We start from the raw sequence: 19,143 nt of genomic DNA, 5'->3' as shown, positions 1-19,143 counted from the left end.
GGAATCAATCTAGTGAATCTTCATTGCACCGCCTCTAAGGCAAGTATATCCTTCCTTAGATAAGGAGACCAAAACTGTACACAGTACTCCAGGTGTGGTCTCACCAAAGCCCTGTACAATTGCAGCAAGACTTCCTTACTCTTGTACTCCAACCCCCTTGCAATAAACATACCATTTTCCTTCCTGCTTGCTGTACCTGCATGTTAACTTTCTGTTCTTTGTGTACGAGGACACCCAAGTCTCTCTGAACGCCAACGTTTAATAGTTTCTCACCATTTAAAAAATATTATTTTTTCTATTCTTCCTACCAAAGTGAATAACCTCACATTTCCCCACATTATACTCTGTCTGCCACCTTCTTGCCCACTCACTTAACCTGTCTATATCCTTTTGCAGACTCTTTGTGTCCTCCTCACAGCTTACTTTCCCACCTAGCTGTGTATCGTCAGCAAACTTGGACACATTACACTCGGTCCCTTCATCTAAATCATTAATATAGATTGTAAATAGCTGAGGCCCAAGCACCGATCCTTGCGGCACCCCACTAGTTACAGCCTGCCAACCTGAGAATGACCCGTTTATCAATACTCTCTGTTTTCTGTCCTTTAACCAATCCTCTATCCATGCTAATATATTACCCCCATCCCCAGAGCCCTTAGCTTGTGTAACAACCTTTTATGTGGCACCTTATCGAATGCCTTTTGAAAATCCAAATATACTACATCCACTGGTTCCCCTTTTTCTACCCTGCTAGTTACATCCTCAAAAAACTTTTAATAGATTTGTCAAACACGATTTCTCTTTCATAAAACCATTTTGACTCTGCCTAATCGTATTATGATTTTCTAAGTGCCCCGTTACTATGTCCTTAGATTCCAGCATTTTCCCGACGACCGATGTCAGGCTAAGTGTCATTTTTGTAATGTACGAAATGCGTCAGACAATTTGTGCACAGTAAGGTCCCACAAGCAGCAATGATAAATGACCTGATCATCTGTTTTTAGTGATGTTGATTGAGGGATAAATATTGGCCCCAGGACACCGGGGAGAACTCCCCCCTACTCTTCTTCCAATAGTGGCCGTGGGATCGTTTACGTCCACCTGAGAGGGGCAGACAGGGGCTTCACTTTAATGTCTCATCTGAAAGACGGCACCTCTGACAGTGCAGCACTCCCTCAGTACTGCACCGGGGAGTGTCAGCTTGGATTTTTATGCTCAAGTCTCAGGAGTGGGGCTCGAACCCATGAACTTCGGACACAAGCAAGAGAGCTACCAAGAGAAGAGAGATTATTCTGCATGAGTCGAATGGCTACTTGGGGGGGGGGGGGGCTTGGGTAACTAATTTTCTACCCCTAGTGTTCCCCCAACTGAGATCAGCAAATTCGGTACAGATCAGGGATCGAACTGGGGGCCCTCCCAACACTGAACGACTCAGCTACTGCAGAATGGGAGCAGCCTGCCCTTCTTGCTCTCGCTGGTAGCACTCTCTCTCGCCTCTGGGTCAGAAGGTCGTGGGTTCGAGCCCCCACTCCAGAGAGACTTGAGCCCACGAACCAGGCCGACACTCCCAGTGCCAGTACTGAGGGAGTGCTGCACTGTCGGAGGTGCCGTCTTTCGGATGAGACGTTAAACCGAGGCCTCCACCTGCCCTTTCAGGTGGACGTAAGAGATCCCACGGCCACTATTGGAAGAAGAGCAGGGGAGTTCTCCCCGGGGTCCTGGGGCCAATATTTATCCCTCGACCAACACTACTGGCCATTTATCTTGAAGAGGGTACAGAGGCCATTTACTCGAATGGTACCAGGGATGAGGGGCTTTGCATAAAAAGCCAATAACCCTGACATTACAGATTATTACTCAGAGCCCCTCAGCCTTGCTCATTATTTAGACCTGTAGCCTTGAAAGTCCATGCAATGAATAACCACAGATTGTAGCATGACTGAAACTGCTCCATCCGTCACAAACAACACTGCAGTGTTAAGGGAGAGAGTGTGAGAGAAAAAGAGAGAGAGAGAGAGAGAGAGCAAGAGAGAGAAAACAGAGTGTCACACAGGTGAATGGGTACATGAGGGAGAATGTAGGGACTTTTGCAGCATTTACTGTACTGAAATAGTTTTGCATATATTCAAATGAGAGAGATGTGGGTTTGATCAGCAAGATTAGTGCTAGATCATCCCTTTAACTTTCCTGCTCTTCTGAAGGCGATGCCTCTCACTGGGGTACGGGTTCCACAGACACTGACTCTCACTGGGGTACAGGTTCCACAGCACTGACTCTCACTGGGGTACGGGTCCCACAGACACTGACTCTCACTGGGGTACGGGTCAAACAGACACTGACTCTCACTGGGGTATGGGTCCCACAGACACTGACTCTCACTGGGGTACGGGTCCCACAGACACTGACTCTCACTGGGGTACGGGTCCCACAGACACTGACTCTCACTGGGGTACGGGTCCCACAGACACTGACTCTCACTGGGGTACGGGTTCCACAGACACTGACTCTCGCTGGAGTACGGGTCCCACAGGCACTGACTCTCACTGGGGTACGGGTTTCACAGACACTGACTCTCACTGGGGTACGGGTCCCACAGACACTGACTCTCACTGGGGTACGGGTCCCACAGACACTGACTCTCACTGGGGTACGGGTTCCACAGACACTGACTCTCACTGGGGTACGGGTCCCACAGACACTGACTCTCACTGGGGTACAGGTTCCACAGACACTGACTCTCACTGGGGTACGGGTTCCACAGACACTGACTCTCACTGGGGTACGGGTCCCACAGGCACCGACTCTCACTGGGAAACGGGTCCCACGGGCAGCTGCTGCCCCCCAGCACCTCGCACTCTTCATTTGCGAGCCCAGACCACGAATGTCAGCAGGCTATTTGACTGTGGGTACCATCGCAGCTGCGCCCGACGCTGCTGTCACCCGGCTTCCACATAACTACCAGCAGGGGTCACTGCACACCAACCAGAGCATGGAACCCTGGAGGGCAGTCAAGATAACACAGGCCGGGAATCGAACCTGGGAATTTCCTGGTCTGTGTGTCTCAGGAATATTCTGGGCAACGCATTTAATCCATTCAGCCACTCTGTGGCTGGGAGGGGGAGGTCAAAAAAGGTCAGCTTTAAATTTGGAGAAGCTAGGGTTGTTCTGCTTAGAGCAGAGAAGACCAAGAGGAGATTTGATAGAAGTATTCAAAATCATGCAGGGTTTAGATAAAGTTAATAAAGAGAAACTGTTCCCATTGGTGGAAGGGTCGAGAACCAGAGGACACAGATTTAAGGTGATTGTCAAAAGAACCAAAGGCGACATGAGGGAAAAGCAGCGAGTTGTTCTGATCTGGAATGCGCTGCCTGAAAGGGCGGTGGAAGCAGATTCAATAATAACTTTCAAAAAGGAGTTGGATAAATATTTGAAGGGAAAAAATTTGCAGGGCTACGGGGGGAATGGGGCTAGCTGGATTGCTCTCACAAAGAGCCGGCACAGGCTCGACGGGCCAAATGGCCTCCTTCTGTGCGGTAACCATTCTATGATACTACGAAATTTCCAGCTTTTGTTTAATGCTGAGTTCACTATCGAAAGACGGAGATGATTCAAAATCATGATAAGGATAGATAAAGAGAAACTTTCCACTGGCGGGAGGATTGGTAACCAGAGGACACAGATTTAGGGTAATCGGCAAAAGAACCAGAGGTGACATGAGGAGAAATTTTTTTTACGCAGCGAGTTGTGATGATCTGGAATGCGCTGCCTGAAAGGGCGGTGGAAGCAGATTCAATAGTAACTTTCAAAAGGGAATTGGATAAATACTTGAAAAGGAAAAATTTGCAGGGCGATGGGGGAAAAGAGCAGTGGGGGTAGTGGGACTAATCAGATAGCTCTTTCAAAGAGCCGGCACAGGCAGGATGGGCCGAATAGCCTCCTTCTGTGCTGTACTATTCTATGATCTGGTCTGATCGGGGGTGGTGGGGGGGGCGAGGGGATAAGAACTGACTTCTCCTCATCAGCTCGTTCAAGAAAACTGACAGTCAGAGCGGGTTTATTAACAGTAATTAAAATTACTCATTCGAACCCGGCTCTGCCCTTTCATCTGCCGTTGCCGAGTTCAGGCAGTCAGTCCGTTTGTTCCACTTCCGCTGTCGTCCAGCGACTGAACAATTTCCGTGGAAAACGGAGGTGGGTGGGTGGACAGAGAAGAAAAGGCAAGAAAGATCCCATGACGGGCTGCTGTCGATCGGCGGAGACTGTACAGAAATAGAGCTGACCGTACGTAAGCAAGCGGTGCAGGAAGTGTACAAGTTCCAGTAATCAACTGGGAAACAAGCAAAAAAAAAACATACACAGGTTCTGTTGACCCCGTTTCATTTAGACTGGTTACTCGAGAGCCTTTGAAGGTACCTCGCCCAAGTGTCCTTTCTTCTGTCAGCCTGCACCGCAAGTATCGGCATATTCGACTGTGGAGGGCCTCACAAGCAAACCCCCAGTCACTACCTCACCCAGTGCGCGCTTAACAGACATACCTTCCCATCGCGCTAGTGATTCGGAGCCAGTTTCCACCCCCGTCCCCCAACCAAGGAGGTCAATTGTTGGGGGAGTCCAGAACCAGGGGCCATAAATATAAGAGAGTCACCAATAAATCCAATGGGGAATTCAGGAGAAACTTCTTTGCCCAGAGAGTGGTGAGAATGTGCAACTCGCTACCACGTGGAGCGGTTGAGGCGAATAACGTAGATGCGTTTAAGGGGAAGCTCGATAAACACATGAGGGAGAAAGGAATAGAAGGATACGCTGATAGGGTGAGATGAAGTAGGGAGGGAGGAGGCTCGTGTGGAGCATAAACACCAGCACGGACCAGTTGGGCCGAATGGCCTGTTTCTGTGCTGTAAATTCTTTGTATCATAGAATCATTGAATAATACAGCACAGAAAGAGGCGATTCGGCCCATCGTGCCTGTGCTGGCTCTTTGAAAGAGCTATCCAATTAGTCCCACTCCCCCCTGCTCTTTCCCCGTAGCCCTGCAAATTTTTCATTTTCAAGTATTTATCCAATACCCTTTTGAAAGTTACTACTGAATCTGCTTCCACTGCACTTTCAGGCAGCACATTCCAGATCATAACAACTCGCTGCGTAAAAAAATTTCTCCTCCTTTCCCCCTCTGGTTCTTCTGCCAATTATCTTAAATCTGTGTCCTCTGGTTACCGACCCTCCTGCCACTGGAAACAGTTTCTCCTTATTTACTCCATCAAAACCCTTCATGATTTTGAACACCTCTATTAAATCTCTCCTTAACCTTCTCTGCTCTAAGGAGAACAATCCCAGCTTCTCCAGTCTCCCCACGTAACTGAAGTCCCTCATCCCTGGTACCATTCTGGTAAATCTCCTCTGCACCCTCTCCAAGGCCTTGACATCCTTCCTAAAGTGCGGTGCCCGGAATTGGCCACAATACTCCAGCTGGGGCCTAACCAGTGATTTATAAAGGGTTTAGAACAACTTCCTTGCTTTTGTACTCTATGCCTCTGTTTATAAAGCCAAGGATCCCGTGTGACTTTCTTAAAAACAGCCTTCTCAACTTGTCCTGCCACCTTCAAAGATTTGTGTATGTGAACCCCAGGCCTCTCTGTTCTGGCAACCCCTTTAAAATTGTATGTAATTGTGGAATCTTCTACTGCTCTCCCACCTGAGATCAGCGAACTCAGCATAAACCGGCATTTGAAGCTGGGATATTCTTGATCGATAGTTTGGGATTGCACCGAGCAGCACCTTCACCCGGTGAGCCAAGTTCCCTCTTCAGTGCTCTTGTCAACCTGAAGGGAATTCGAACTTCTTTGCCTCACCGTTAGTGAAGCTGCACCGTGTTATTCCCCTGCTTTTTTCACCCTGCCCCAACAGGTAAGATCACCTCGGACCCTTCTTTCCATTGAAACTGAAACAGATGCTGTAATCCGAGTCCCCGCCGAGGGGTTCTTTGAGTAACTGCACCAACTGGTGTGTGACAACACGCAGGAAATGGAGAGACAAGCGGTTTTTGTAGGCCCTGTTTTACCTCCAAACTAATCTATTTTTCCCTTCGCCCCTCCCCAGATTTCCCCACTCCTCTCCCACAGGCGCTGACTCTCATTGGGGTACGGGTTCCACAGGCACCGACTCTCATCGGGGTACGGGTTCGACAGACAATGACTCTCACTGGGGTACGGGTCCCACAGGCACTGACTCTCACTGGGGTACGGTTCCCACAGGCACCGACTCTCACTGGGGTGCGGGTTCCACAGACACTGACTCTCACTGGGGTACGGGTCCCACAGGCACCGACTCTCACTGGGGTGCGGGTTCCACAGACACTGACTCACTGGGGTACGGGTCCCACAGGCACTGACTCTCACTGGGGTGCGGGTTCCACAGACACTGACTCTCACTGGGGTACGGGTCCCACAGGCACTGACTCTCACTGGGGTGCGGGTTCCACAGACACTGACTCTCACTGGGGTACGGGTCCCACAGGCACTGACTCTCACTGGGGTACGGGTCCCACAGACACTGACTCTCACTGGGGTACGGGTTCGACAGACACTGACTCTCACCGGGGTACGGGTCCCACAGGCACCGACTCTCACTGGGGTACGGGTTCCACAGACACTGACTCTCATTGGGGTACGGGTCCCACAGGCACCGACTCAGGTTACCCAGACACCTGACATAAGCATGAAATAATGGGAGCTTGTAACAAAGGAAATGCAGTCATCATGGGGGACTTTAATCTGCATACAGACTGGTCAAATCAAATTGGCAAAGGTAGTTTGGAAGACGAGTTCATGGTGTGTATTTGAGACAGTTTCCTAGAGCAATACGTCATGGAACCAACCAGGGAACAGACTATTTTAGATCTTGTATTATGTAATGAAATATGGTTAATTAGTAATCTCACAGTAAAAGAACCTCTGGGGAAGAGTGATCATAACATGATAGAATTTCACATTCAGTTTGAAAGTAAGGTACTAAAGTCAGAAACTAGAGTCTTAAACTTAAATAAACCCAATTACAGGGCGAGTTGTCAAAGGTAGATTGGGAATTCAAATTAAAGGGTTTGACAGTTGAAAAACAATGGCAAACATTTAAAGAAATATTTCAATATTCTCAACAAGTATACATTCCATTGAGAAATAAAAACTCCATGGGAAAAGTGATTCACCCATAGCTAACAAAAGAAGTTAAGGAGAGTATTAGATTTAAAGAAGAGGCCTATAATGTTGCCAAGAAGAGTAATAAGCCTGGGGATTGGGAGAGTTTTAGAAACCAACAAAGGACAACCAAAAATTGATAAAAAGGGAGAAAATAGAACATGAAAGTAAACTAGCAAGAAATATCAAAACGGATTGTAAGAGCTTCTACTAGTATGTAAAAAGGAAGAGAGTAGCAAAAGTAAACATTGGTCCCTTAGAGACTGAGACAGGAGAAATTATAATGGGGAATCAGGAAATGGCAGATGCATTTAACAAATATTTTGTATCTGTCTTCGCTGCAGAAGACACAAAAAGCATACCAAAAATAGTGTGGAACCAAGGGGTAAATGAGAGTGAGGAACTTAAAACAATTAATGTCACTAGAGAAAAAGTACTGGACAAACTAATGGGACTAAAAGCCGACAAATCCCCTGGATCTGATGGCCTAATCCTAGGGTTCTAAAAGAGGTGGCTGCAGATATAGTGGATGCATTGGTTATGATCTTCCAAAATTCTCTAGATTATGGAATGGTCCCAGTGGACTGGAAGGTAGCAAATGTTACCCCACTATTCAAGAAGAGAGGGAGAGAGAAAACAGGGAACTACAGGCCAGTTAGCCTGACGTCAGTTGTTGTGAAAATGCTGGAATCCATTAGCAAGGAAGTGGTAACAGAGCACTTAGAAAATCATAATATGATTAGGCAGAGTCAACATGGTTTTATGAAAGGGAAATCATGTTTGACAAATTTATTAGAGTTTTTTGAGGATGTAACTAGCAGGGTAGATAAAGGGGAACCAGTGGATGTAGTATATTTGGATTTTCAAAAGGTATTCGATAAGGTGCCACATAAAAGGTTGTTACACAAGGTAAGGGCTCATGGGGATGGGGGTAATATATTAGCATGGATTGAGGATTGGTTAATGGACAGAAAACAGAGAGTAGTGATAAATGGGTTATTCTCAGGTTGGCAGGCTGTAACTAGTGGGGTGCCGCAAGGATCGGTGCTTGGGCCTCAGCTATTTACAATCTATATTAATGATTTAGATGAAGGGACCGAGTGTAATGTATCCAAGTTTGCTGACGATACAAAGCTAGGTGGGAAAGACACAAAGAGTCTGCAAAGGGATATAGACAGGTTAAGTGAGTGGGCAAGAAGGTGGCAGATGGAGTATAATGTGGGGAAATGTGAGGTTATTCACTTTGGTAGGAAGAATAGAAAAACATAATATTTTTTAAATGGTGAGAAACTATTAAATGTTGGTGTTCAGAGAGACTTGGGTGTCCTTGTACAAGAAACACAAAAAGTTAGTATGCAGGTACAGCAAGCAATTAGGAAGGCAAATGGCATGTTGGCCTTTATTGCAGGGGGGTTGGTGTACAAGAGTAAGAAAGTTCTACTACAGTTTTACAGGGCTTTGGTGAGACCTCACCTGGAGTTTTGCGTACAGTTTTGGTTCCCTTATCTAAGGAAGGATACACTTGCCTTGGAGGCGGTGCAACGAAGGTTCTCAGGATACGAGGTAGGACATTTCGGACTGAGATGAGGAGAAATTTCTTCACTTCATTCACCTATGGAATTCTCTCCCACAGAAGGCTGTGGAGGCCAAGTCACTGAATATATTTAAGAAGGAGCTAGATTTCTAGACACAAAAAGCATCAAGGGGTATGGGGCGAGAGTGGGAATATGGTATTGAGATAGAGGATCAGCCATGATCATAGTGAATGGCGGAGCAGGCTCGAAGGGCCGAATGGCCTACTGCTGCTCCTATTTTCTATGTTTCTGTGTTCACTCGATTAATTCCTGGGATGAGAGGGTTGTCCTATGAGGAGAGGTTGAGTAGAATGGGCCTCTGGAGTTTAGAACAATGAGAGATAATCTCATTGAAACATATAAGATTATTAGGGGGCTTGACAGGGTAGATGCTGAGAGGCTGTTTCCCCGGGCTGGAGAGTCTAGAACTAGGCGGCATAGTCGCAGGATAAGGGGTCGGACATTTAAGACTGAGATGAGGAGGAATTTCTTCACTCAGAGGGTGGTGAATCTTTGGAATTCTCTACCCCAGAGGGCTGTGGATGCTCAGTCATTGAGTATATTCGAGGCTGAGATCGATAGATTTTTGGATTCTAGCCCAAGTCACTGAATATATTTAATAAGGAGCTAGATAGATTTCTAGACACAAAAGGCATCAAGGGAATTGGGCGGGAAAGTGGAGTTGAGGTCGAAGATTAGCCATGATCTGATTGAATGGAGGAGCAGGCTCAAGGGGCCGTATGGCCTACTCCGGCTCCTATTTCTTATGTTCTTACGACTCTCACTGGGGAACAGGTTCCACGGGCACTGACTCTCACTGGGGTACGGGTTCCACAGACACTGACTCTCACTGGGGTACGGGTTCCCCAGACACTGACTCTCACTGGGGAACAGGTTCCACGGGCACTGACTCTCACTGGGGTACGGGTTCCACAGACACTGACTCTCACTGGGGTACGGGTTCCCCAGACACTGACTCTCACTGGGGAACAGGTTCCACGGGCACTGACTCTCACTGGGGAACAGGTTCCACGGGCACTGACTCTCACTGGGGTACGGGTTCCACAGGCACTGACTCTCACTGGGGTACGGGTTCCACAGACACTGACTCTCACTGGGGTACAGTTCCACAGACACTGACTCTCACTGGGGTACGGGTTCCACAGACACTGACTCTCACTGGGGTACGGGTTCCACGGACACTGACTCTCACTGGGGTACGGGTTCCACAGGCACTGACTCTCACTGGGGTACGGGTTCCACAGGCACTGACTCTCACTGGGGTACGGGATCCACAGGCACTGACTCTCACTGGGGTACGGGTTCCACACACACCGACTCTCACCGGGGTACGGGTTCCACAGACACTGACTCTCACTGGGGTACGGGTTCCACAGACACTGACTCTCACTGGGGTACGGGTTCCACAGACACTGACTCTCACTGGGGTACGGGTTCCACAGGCACTGACTCTCACTGGGGTACAGGTTCCACAGACACTGACTCTCACTGGGGTACAGGTTCCACAGACACTGACTCTCACTGGGGTACAGGTTCCACAGACACTGACTCTCACTGGGGTACTGGTTCCACAGGTACTGACTCTCACTGGGGTACGGGTTCCACAGGTACTGACTCTCACTGGGGTACAGGTTCCACAGACACTGATTCTTACAGAGGGAGAGAGAGAAAGAGATAGAGAAAGAGACAGAGGGAGAAAGAGAAAAAGAAAGGGAAAGAAGGAAAGAAAAAGGGAGGGAGATAGTCGGAGAGAATGAGAGAGAAAGTAAGAGAGATAAAGGGGAAAGAGTGAGAGAGCATGGAAGAACATACACAGAGATAGAGAAGGAGAGATGGCTAGCACAAGGGAAGGGCGAGAGACCAAAAGAAAGACAGAGTGAGAAAAAGAGGCAGAAGGAGCGAGGCAGAGAGAATACGAGGAGAGACACAGTCAATGATAGAGGAGAGAGATAGGAAGGAGGGAAAGAGACAGACAGAGAAAGAGAGATAGGAGGGGAGAAACAGAGAAAGAGCAAGGGAGGGAAACTGATAAAGAGAAAGCAAGTAAAAGTGGGAAAGAACCAGGGAGGCAGAAGGAGAAAGGAGGGGACAGAGAGAGAGAGACAGACAGAAAGAGGGAGGGAGACAGAGAGAGAGACAGAGGAGGGAGGGAGACAGAGATAGACAGAAAGAGGGAGGGAGACAGAGAGAGACAGAGGAGGGAGGAAGACAGAGAGTGACAGAAAGAGGGAGGGAGACAGAGAGAGACAGAAGGAGGGATGGAGACAGAGAGAGACAGAGGAGGGAGGGAGACAGAGAGAGACAGAAAGAGGGAGGGAGACAGAGAGAGACAGAGGAGGGAGGGAGACAGAGAGAGACACAGGAGGGAGGGAGACAGAGAGAGACAGAAGGAGGGAGGGAGACAGAGAGAGATACAGGAGGGCGGAAGGGTCAGACAGAAGAAGGAGGGAGGGTGGGAGACAGAGAGAGAAGGGAGGGAAGGAGACAGAGAGAGAAAGAAGGAGACAGAAGGAGGGAGGGAGGGAGACAGAGAGAGACAGACAGAGGGAGGGAGATAGATACAGAAGGAGGGAGGGAGAGAGAGATAGATACAGAAAGAGGGAGGGAGACAGAGAGAGATACAGAAAGAGGGAGGGAGAGGGAAAGAGATACAGAAGGAGGGAGGAAGGGACAGACAGACAGAAGGAAGGAGAGTGGGAGACAGAGAGACAGAAGGGAGGGAAGGAGACAGAGAGACAGAGGGAGGGAGGGAGGGAGACAGAGAGAGAGTAGGGAGGGAAGGAGACAGAGAGAGACAGAAGGAGGGAGAGAGGGAGACAGAGAGAGATAAGGGAGGGAAGGAGACAGAGAGAGACAGAAGGAAACAGAAGGAAGGAGGGAGGGAGTCAGAGAGAGATAGAAGAAGGGAGAGGAGGAGACAGAGACAGAAAAAGGAAGGGAAGGAGACCGAGAGAGACAAGGAGGGAGGGAAGAGACAGAGAGAGAGAGACCGAAGGAGGGAGGGAGACAGAGAAAGACAGAAGGAGGGAGAGAGGGAATCAGAGAGAGGCAGAAGGAGGGAGGGAGGGAGGGAGACAGAAAGAGAGAGAGAGAGACAGAAGGAGGGAGGGAGACAGAGATAAAGAAACTGAGACACACGGAACACTGGATGGAAGCAGAGCCCGCTGTCCCAGTGCAAAGCTGCTCTCAGACGCGCCATTAAATGGTGATGCAACCCCTCGGTTTTTTGGTTAACACGTCTGACCCCGGAGGAGGCAACAGAAGCTGCAGCTTTTCAGTGAGAGTTTGACGCGTCTCCCACATAAACCAAACTGAAATCTCGCAGCACAGTCACGGCCCCCCGAGCCCCACTGTTTACACCAGCACCACACCCGTGACCCACGCCAGCTGCCGGGATCATCGCTTTGAACTTTAACCCACCGGTTGGCATGGAAAGGATGGGCCGTTCTGCCTGACCTCGACTCAGGATGGGACGGTGAGGGACTGTGGGCTGACGGTAGATTCGGGGGGAGGGAGCTCGATGGACTCACTTCACCACGAGTCTCGTGACTGGTGAAGGTTCTTGGGGTGCTTGTGGAAGGAGGAGAGGGAGGGGGGGAGGGAGAGGGGAGAGGGAGGAGAGAGGGGAGAGGGAGGGAGGGGGAGGGGGGAAGGAAGGGATAATGAAGGGAGGGGAGGGGAGAGGGAAAGGGAGGGGGAGGGGAAGAAGGAGGGAGGTGAGGGGAAGAGGGAAGGGGGAGGGGAGAGGGGAAGTGGGAGAGGGGAGAGGCAGGGAGGGGAGGGAGAGGGGGAGGGAGAGAAGTAGGGGAAGAGGGAGGGGAGAGATGGGAGGGAGGGGGAGGAAGAGGGGTAGGGAGAGGAGGAAGGAGAGGGGGAGGGAGAGGAGGAGGGAGAGGGTGGGAGATGAGGGAAGGGGATGGGAGGTGGAGGGGGAGGGAGGCAGAGGAGAGAGGGAAGGAGAAGGAGGAGGGGAAGGGGGAAGGAGGAGGGGAAGGAGAAGGAGAAGGAGGAGGGGAAGGGGGAAGGAGGAGGGGGAGGGGGAAGAGAGGTGGCAAGGGAGGGAGGGAGAAGGGAGCAGGAAGGAGGGGGAGGGGTTGGGGACAGGGTGGGAGAGGGAGGGGAGGGGAAGAGGGAGGGGAGGGGGAGAGGGAGGGGAAGTGGGAGGGGGGAGAGGCAGCGAGGGGGAGGAAGAGGGGTAGGGAGAGGTGGAGGAAGAGGGGGAGGAAGAGGGGGAGGAAGAGGGTGAGGAAGAGGGGGGGAGATGAGGGAAGGGGAGAGGGAGGGGGTGGGAGATGGAGGGTCGGGGGTGAGGCAGTAGAGAGAGGGAGGGAGGGGGAGGGGAGGGGGAAGGAGGAGGGGAAGGGGGAAGGGGAGGGGAAGTGGAGGTGGAGGGAGAAGGGAGGGGGAGGAGCAGAGAGGGTGGGTGGAAGGGAGGGGGTGGGGAGTGGAGGGGGGCTGGGGCGGAGGTGGAGGGCAAGGGAGGAGGGGAAGGGAGGAGGGGAAGAGGGAGGAGAAGAGGGGAGAGGGAGGGAATGGGGGGAGGGAGAGAGGGAGGGAGAGGGAGGGGCTGGGGAAGGGTAGGGAGGAGGGCAAAGGGAGAGGGAGGGGAGAGGGAGAGTGTGGGCAGAGCGAGGGGAGGGGAAAGGAAGGGGAGAGGGAAGGGGAGTGAGGAGGGGCTAGCGGAGGGGGGAGAGGGAGAAAGAGGGACAAGGGGAGACAGAGAGGGAAAGGGAAAGGGAGAGAGTGAGGGGGAGGAGGAGGAGGGGAAGGAGAGGGAGGGAGGAGTAGGGAGAGAGGGAGAGAGCTAATTACAGATAGGGTGCCCCTTAAATGTGCCTACGTTTTGAAGTAGGAGCCGAGGGATTTCCCCCTCTCCAGTCAAGATGAGCAATACATGGGCAGGAGTGTGCCAGGGGGCAGTGCTGTGTGTGGGACTAGGCTGGCGCACAAAGTGGGAACCAGCATCAGAGATAATATGAAGCATCCCAAATGTCGCCCGGCTGAGGCACAAGACATGGGATCGAACCAGGGGCCCACCTCCCCTCTCCCTCTCCCTCTCCCCCTCCTCCTCCTCCTCCTCCTCCCTCTCTCCCTTCAGTGTGCCACCCACCGGGGTGGTCCAATGTACTCACTGAGCTCTGGTTGTCCTGTACTGACTGCCCATCAGCCCTCCCCTCCCTCACCAAACAGGAAGCCAGTCTTCATCGAAACCCACCCCCCCCCCCCGCCAAACCTCCCCCCGGCAGAGAGAGGCGATCGGCAGACGGCGGCCGTAACCGCGACCCCCTCTTCGAAGCGGCAGGAAATCCGCCTCCTCTGCGATCGGAAAAGTTACACAAGGGGCCTCGAGCGGCGGGAGGCTGGGTGCAGACCGGTGCCTGGAAGCGATAACTGCTGATAAGTCATTGAGATAAAAGCTCCCCATCGTTTCCTCTCTGCCTCCTTCATGTCGATGCTCGTCACGGTATCTGGCAGGCTGAGAGAGTCTGAGGCTTGACGGGGAAACAGAAAGTGCTGATGCATGTCAAAAAGAGCGCCTCGCAATAACAGATAGGCTCACTCGAGCTATCAGGTGCCAGCTGCTTCATCAATGCCAACCGGGAATACTTTGTGCCCTCTTGTCCAACAGGGTGCATAAAAGGACCCTCGCAGCAGGACCAGGTTAGACCGGGCTGGGACAATGGCAGCCGAGTATCTCTCTCGCTGAATCCCAGCTCCGTCAAGGTACAACAGGGGGCTCGGGTCAGTGGAACTGGGAGAGAGACACACTCAACTTCAATCTCCTGATTGACAAGAGGGAGAGCCGGAGAAGAATTTTCCAGAGTGTCTTTCCCGTATCGGCCCTGGGTGTTTTTTTTTGCCTCTCCCAGGAGGTCACGTGTCTGCGGAGGGGAGGGAGGAAGTGTCCGGTTATGATGCTCTGGCCATCATGGTGGGTAAGCCAGTCTTGATGGACCAGCTGCCCGTCGATGTCGTATGTTCCAAATCAGGCCCGTCTCCCACAGGAAGACCACAGCGTGGTCGCTGCCTCTCGGCCCACCGTTCTGCCCGTGTCTCTGGTGTTACGCCACTTCTCTGGTCTGTTTCTCTCCCGCTTTCTAGGTCTTCCTTTCGACCCCGTCCCACCCTCTCCCCATTTCCTAGTCTTCTCCCCTGAAGGCACTGTCTCGTGCTAGGATACAAGTCCCAACCAATGCTAATCGTAGTCTGGTACCTCTGCTCATCCTTCAAGTGTGTGTCTAGGCAGTGAATTACACGGAATTTACAGCACAGAGACAGGCCATTCGGCCCAAATGGTGTTTATGCTCCACACGAGCCTCCTCACTCCCTACTTCATCTCACCCTATCAGCATTTCCCCCTATTCCTTCCTCCCTCATGTACTTATCCAGGGAGAAGGGAGAAATAAAATCACAGCATGGTTTAAAAATAGATCTGATAGTCCCACAACGGCTCAGAGCTTATTCTTCGAAAAAGATTTCCAGGGTTTGGGTGTCAAAACTGCACTCAACAAACTAGGTGAAGTGAGAGAAGCCACAGGCAAACCACACTCGCAGTCCCGATAAGAGGCTGACTGATACACTCAGACTACAATTGCAAGCTTGACAGTTTGCTCCTGTCCTCTCCCGAAGACTAGAGCACAGTGCCCAAGTACACCAACACACCGATACACCAACGCAAGGATACACCAATGCACTGGTACGCCAACACACTGGTACACCAATGCACTGGTACGCCAACACACTGGTACACCAACACACGGGTACGCCAACACACGGGTACGCCAACACACTGGTACACCAATGCACCAGTACATCAACATACTGTACACTAACGCACTGCCACATCAACGCACTGATACACCAACACACTGGTACACCAACGCACTGGCACATCAACATACTGTACACCAACACAGCTGGTACACCAACACACTGTACATCAACGCACTGGTACACCAACGCACTGTACATCAACGCACTGATACACCAACGCACTGGCACACCAATGCACTGATACATCAACATTCTGTACACCAACACAATGGTACACCAACGCACTGGTACACCAACGCACTGGTACACCAATATACTGGTACACCAATATACTGGTATACCAACACACTGGTACATCAACATATTGTACACTAACATACTGGTTCACCGACACGCTGGTACACCGACACGCTGGTACACCAACACATGGTCCACCAACACGCTGGCACACCAACATACTGGTATACCAACATAATGGTACACCAACATACTGATATATCAACACACTGGTACATCAACACAGCTGCCCTCCACGCTGTCCCTGGAGAGGATGATCGGAAATCTAGGCCGACCCAGAATGTGATACACTTAAACTCCCTCCCCAACCCCTTTCTCCCTTTTAAACACACAATTTAGGTGGTCTGGCCCCCGTCTGCAATCCCCCGAGTCCCACATCTCATCTTTTAAAACATTTCACTGCAACCTCCTCAACTACAACAGCAACTTGAATTTATACACAGGATTGTAATCAAACAAAATTTGATGCCGAGCCACATAAGGAGATATTAGGACAGGTGGTCAAAAAGGGAGGTTTTAAGAAGGGTATTAAAGGGAGGAGAGACAGGCGGAGAGGTTTAGGGAGGGAATTACAGAGCCTAGGGCATGGGCACCCGAAGGCATGGCCACCAATGGTGGAGCGATGAAAATCGGGGGTGCGCAAGAGGCCAGAATTGGAGGAGGGCAGAGATCTCGGAGGGTTGTAGGGCTGGAGGAGGTCACAGAGATCGGGAGGGAGGTAAGGCCTTTGAACACAAGCACGAAAATTTTAAAATCTTCCCCTCGGCAGTAAATAACCCTCTGTGGTTAAGTAAGGTATAGCCCCACTAATTTTAAACGTAGATCAATTCGGAGCGCGCCACGATGGAGGCACATTTTAAGTTGCCCAATGACTCATTCATCCAATTACAGGTCAGTGTATCAGTGTGACACATGTGGGAGTGAACTTTTGACAGATAATAAACCTGCTAGGACCGGATATCCTGTCCCTGCAGTTTCAGGACCTACAGCGTAAAACCTAGGCCGACGCTCGGCAGCGCTGAGGGAGTGCTGCACTGTCAGAGGTGCCGGCCTTTGTTAACCCGAGGCCCCGTCTGCTTTCTCAGGTGGGCGTAAAAGATCCCACGGCACTATCTGAAGAGCAGGGGGAGTTCCTCCTCAGTGCCCCGGGACAACATTCCTCCCCTCGACCGGACGTCCGGGTCGTTTCTGCTTGTGGGATCTTGCTGTGCACAAAATGGCTGCCGCACGTGGCTACAGGACAACAGTCGCTGCACCTCACAGTCATTCCTTCTGCTTGAGACGGATGTTTCTGGGAGACGCAAGAAAAGCATCTGTGTAAACGCAGGGACTATTCTGAGTAATGTTACTTTGGCAACCTCAAATGGAAGGGATAAAATAAATTATTACCAAATATAACGGGATTACATAGAATTTACAGCACAGAAACAGGCCATTCGGCCCAACTGGTCTGTGCTGGTGTTTCTGCTCCACACGAGCCTCCTCCCTCCCTACTTCATCTCACTCTATCAGCATATCCTTCTATTCCTTTCTCCCTCATGTGTTTATCCAGCTTCCCCTTAAATCCATCTATGTTATTCGCCTCAACCACTCCATGTGGTAGGGAGTTCCACATTCTCACCACTCTCTGGGTAAAGAGGTTTCTCCTGAATTTCCGATTGGATTTATTAGTGACTCTCTTATATTTATGGTCCCCTAGTTCTGGTCTCCCCCCACAAGTGGAAACATCTTCTCTACGTCTACCCTATCGAACCCTTTCATAATCTTAAAGACCTCTATCAGGTCACCCCTCAGTCTTCTCTTTTCTAGAGAAACAAGCCCCAGCCTGTTCAGTCCTTCCTGTTAGGTGTAACCTCTCAGTTCTGGGATCATCCTTGTAAATCTATTTTTGCACCCTCTCCAGTGTGTCTATATCCTTTTTGTAATATGGAGACCAGAACTGTTCACAGTACTCCAAGTGCGGTCTAACCAAGGTTCGATACAAGTTTAACATAACCTCTCTGCTTTTCAATTCTGCTCCTCTAGAAATGAACCCCAGTGCTTGGTTTGCTTTTTTTTATGGCCTTATTAACCTGCCTCGCTACTTTTAGTGATTTGTGTATCTGTACCGAGATCTCGTTGTTCCTCTACCCCATTTAGACTCTTATTTTCCAAGCAATATGCGGCCGCCTTGTTCTCCCTACCAAAATGCACCCCCCTCACACTTATCTATATTGAAATTTAATTTCTTCTTGTAATTTGTCGCAGTCCTCCTCAGTATTAAAGAATTAAAGTGTTAAAGTGGGGGAGGCTTGACTGCAAATTCCTCTTCCCTCTCTTCTCCCCGGGGGTGGGGGGTAAAATAAGATAAGGGTTCCCACTCCCGATGGCTGCCTACAACCCCCGAGGAATGTGGGGGAGGGGGGGACAGGATTAAGCTCAGCTGTGGTGCTGCCTTTCACAGTCGATCAGCCCGGCGACTCTCTCTCTCTCTCTCTCTGGCACTCGCACGGGAGCGACGGGAGGTAGCGGAGGGCAGGCAGAGCCCGTGAAACGGCAGCGGGGGAGAACACGACGGAGCTTTGCGCGCCTGGGCCTGTCAGTTGCTAGGCGACAGGCCGGGCCCGACAGAGCCTCACTTCCAAACGTCATTTAATGTAAACAACAACAGCTGAGGAACCCGACGTTGTCTCTCTCGCTCCTCTCCTCTCTCTCTCCCCTTTCCTCTCTCTCTCCTTTCCTCTCTCTCTCCTTTCCTCTGCTCTCTCTCTCTCTCCTTTCCTCTCCCTCTCCTCTCTCTCTCCTTTCCTCTCCTCTCCCCTCTCTCGCTCGTCTCCTCTCTCTCCTTTCCTCTCCTCTCTCTCCTTTCCTCTCTCACCTCCTCTCCCCTCTCCTCTCCCCTCCGCTCTGTCCCTCCCTTCTTTCTACCTTCTTTCCTCTCCCCTCTTGCCCTCTCTCTGACCCCTCACCCCCATCTCTTTCCCCCTCACTCTCATGCCCTCTCCCACCTCTCCTCTCCCTCTCTCCTCTCGCCTTCCTAGCACCCATTGCCCCCTCCTATCTCTCCCCTCGCCCCCGCCTAACTCTCCTCTTGCCCCCTTCCCACCTCTCCCCTTGACCCTTCCCACCTCTCCTCTCACCCCCTTCCCACCTCTCCTCTCGCCCTCCTTTCTTCTCGCCCCCCCTCCCATCTCTCCCCTCACCACCACCCCCCCCCAACTCTCCTCTATGTTCCCAAAAAAGAAAAAGAAAAAAGAAGATTTTAAAGGGGGTGCAGGAACAGGGAGACCTGAGGGTGTATGTACACA

At 51.0% G+C, this 19,143-nt stretch overlaps 1 protein-coding gene across 2 annotated transcripts in view; it reads right to left on the bottom strand.

Annotated features, from left to right (window-relative positions):
* The window catches only part of LOC137306750 (nuclear receptor ROR-alpha A-like), a 40,699-nt gene that overhangs the window by 20,794 nt on the left and 762 nt on the right, over positions 1-19,143 (bottom strand). The window lies entirely within an intron of this gene.

This window comes from Heptranchias perlo, chromosome 44 (assembly GCF_035084215.1).
Source record: "Heptranchias perlo isolate sHepPer1 chromosome 44, sHepPer1.hap1, whole genome shotgun sequence".
NCBI lineage: Eukaryota > Metazoa > Chordata > Chondrichthyes > Hexanchiformes > Hexanchidae > Heptranchias > Heptranchias perlo.
Note: the sequence above shows the minus strand (reverse complement) of the source record. Positions and strands in the feature narration are given on the sequence as shown.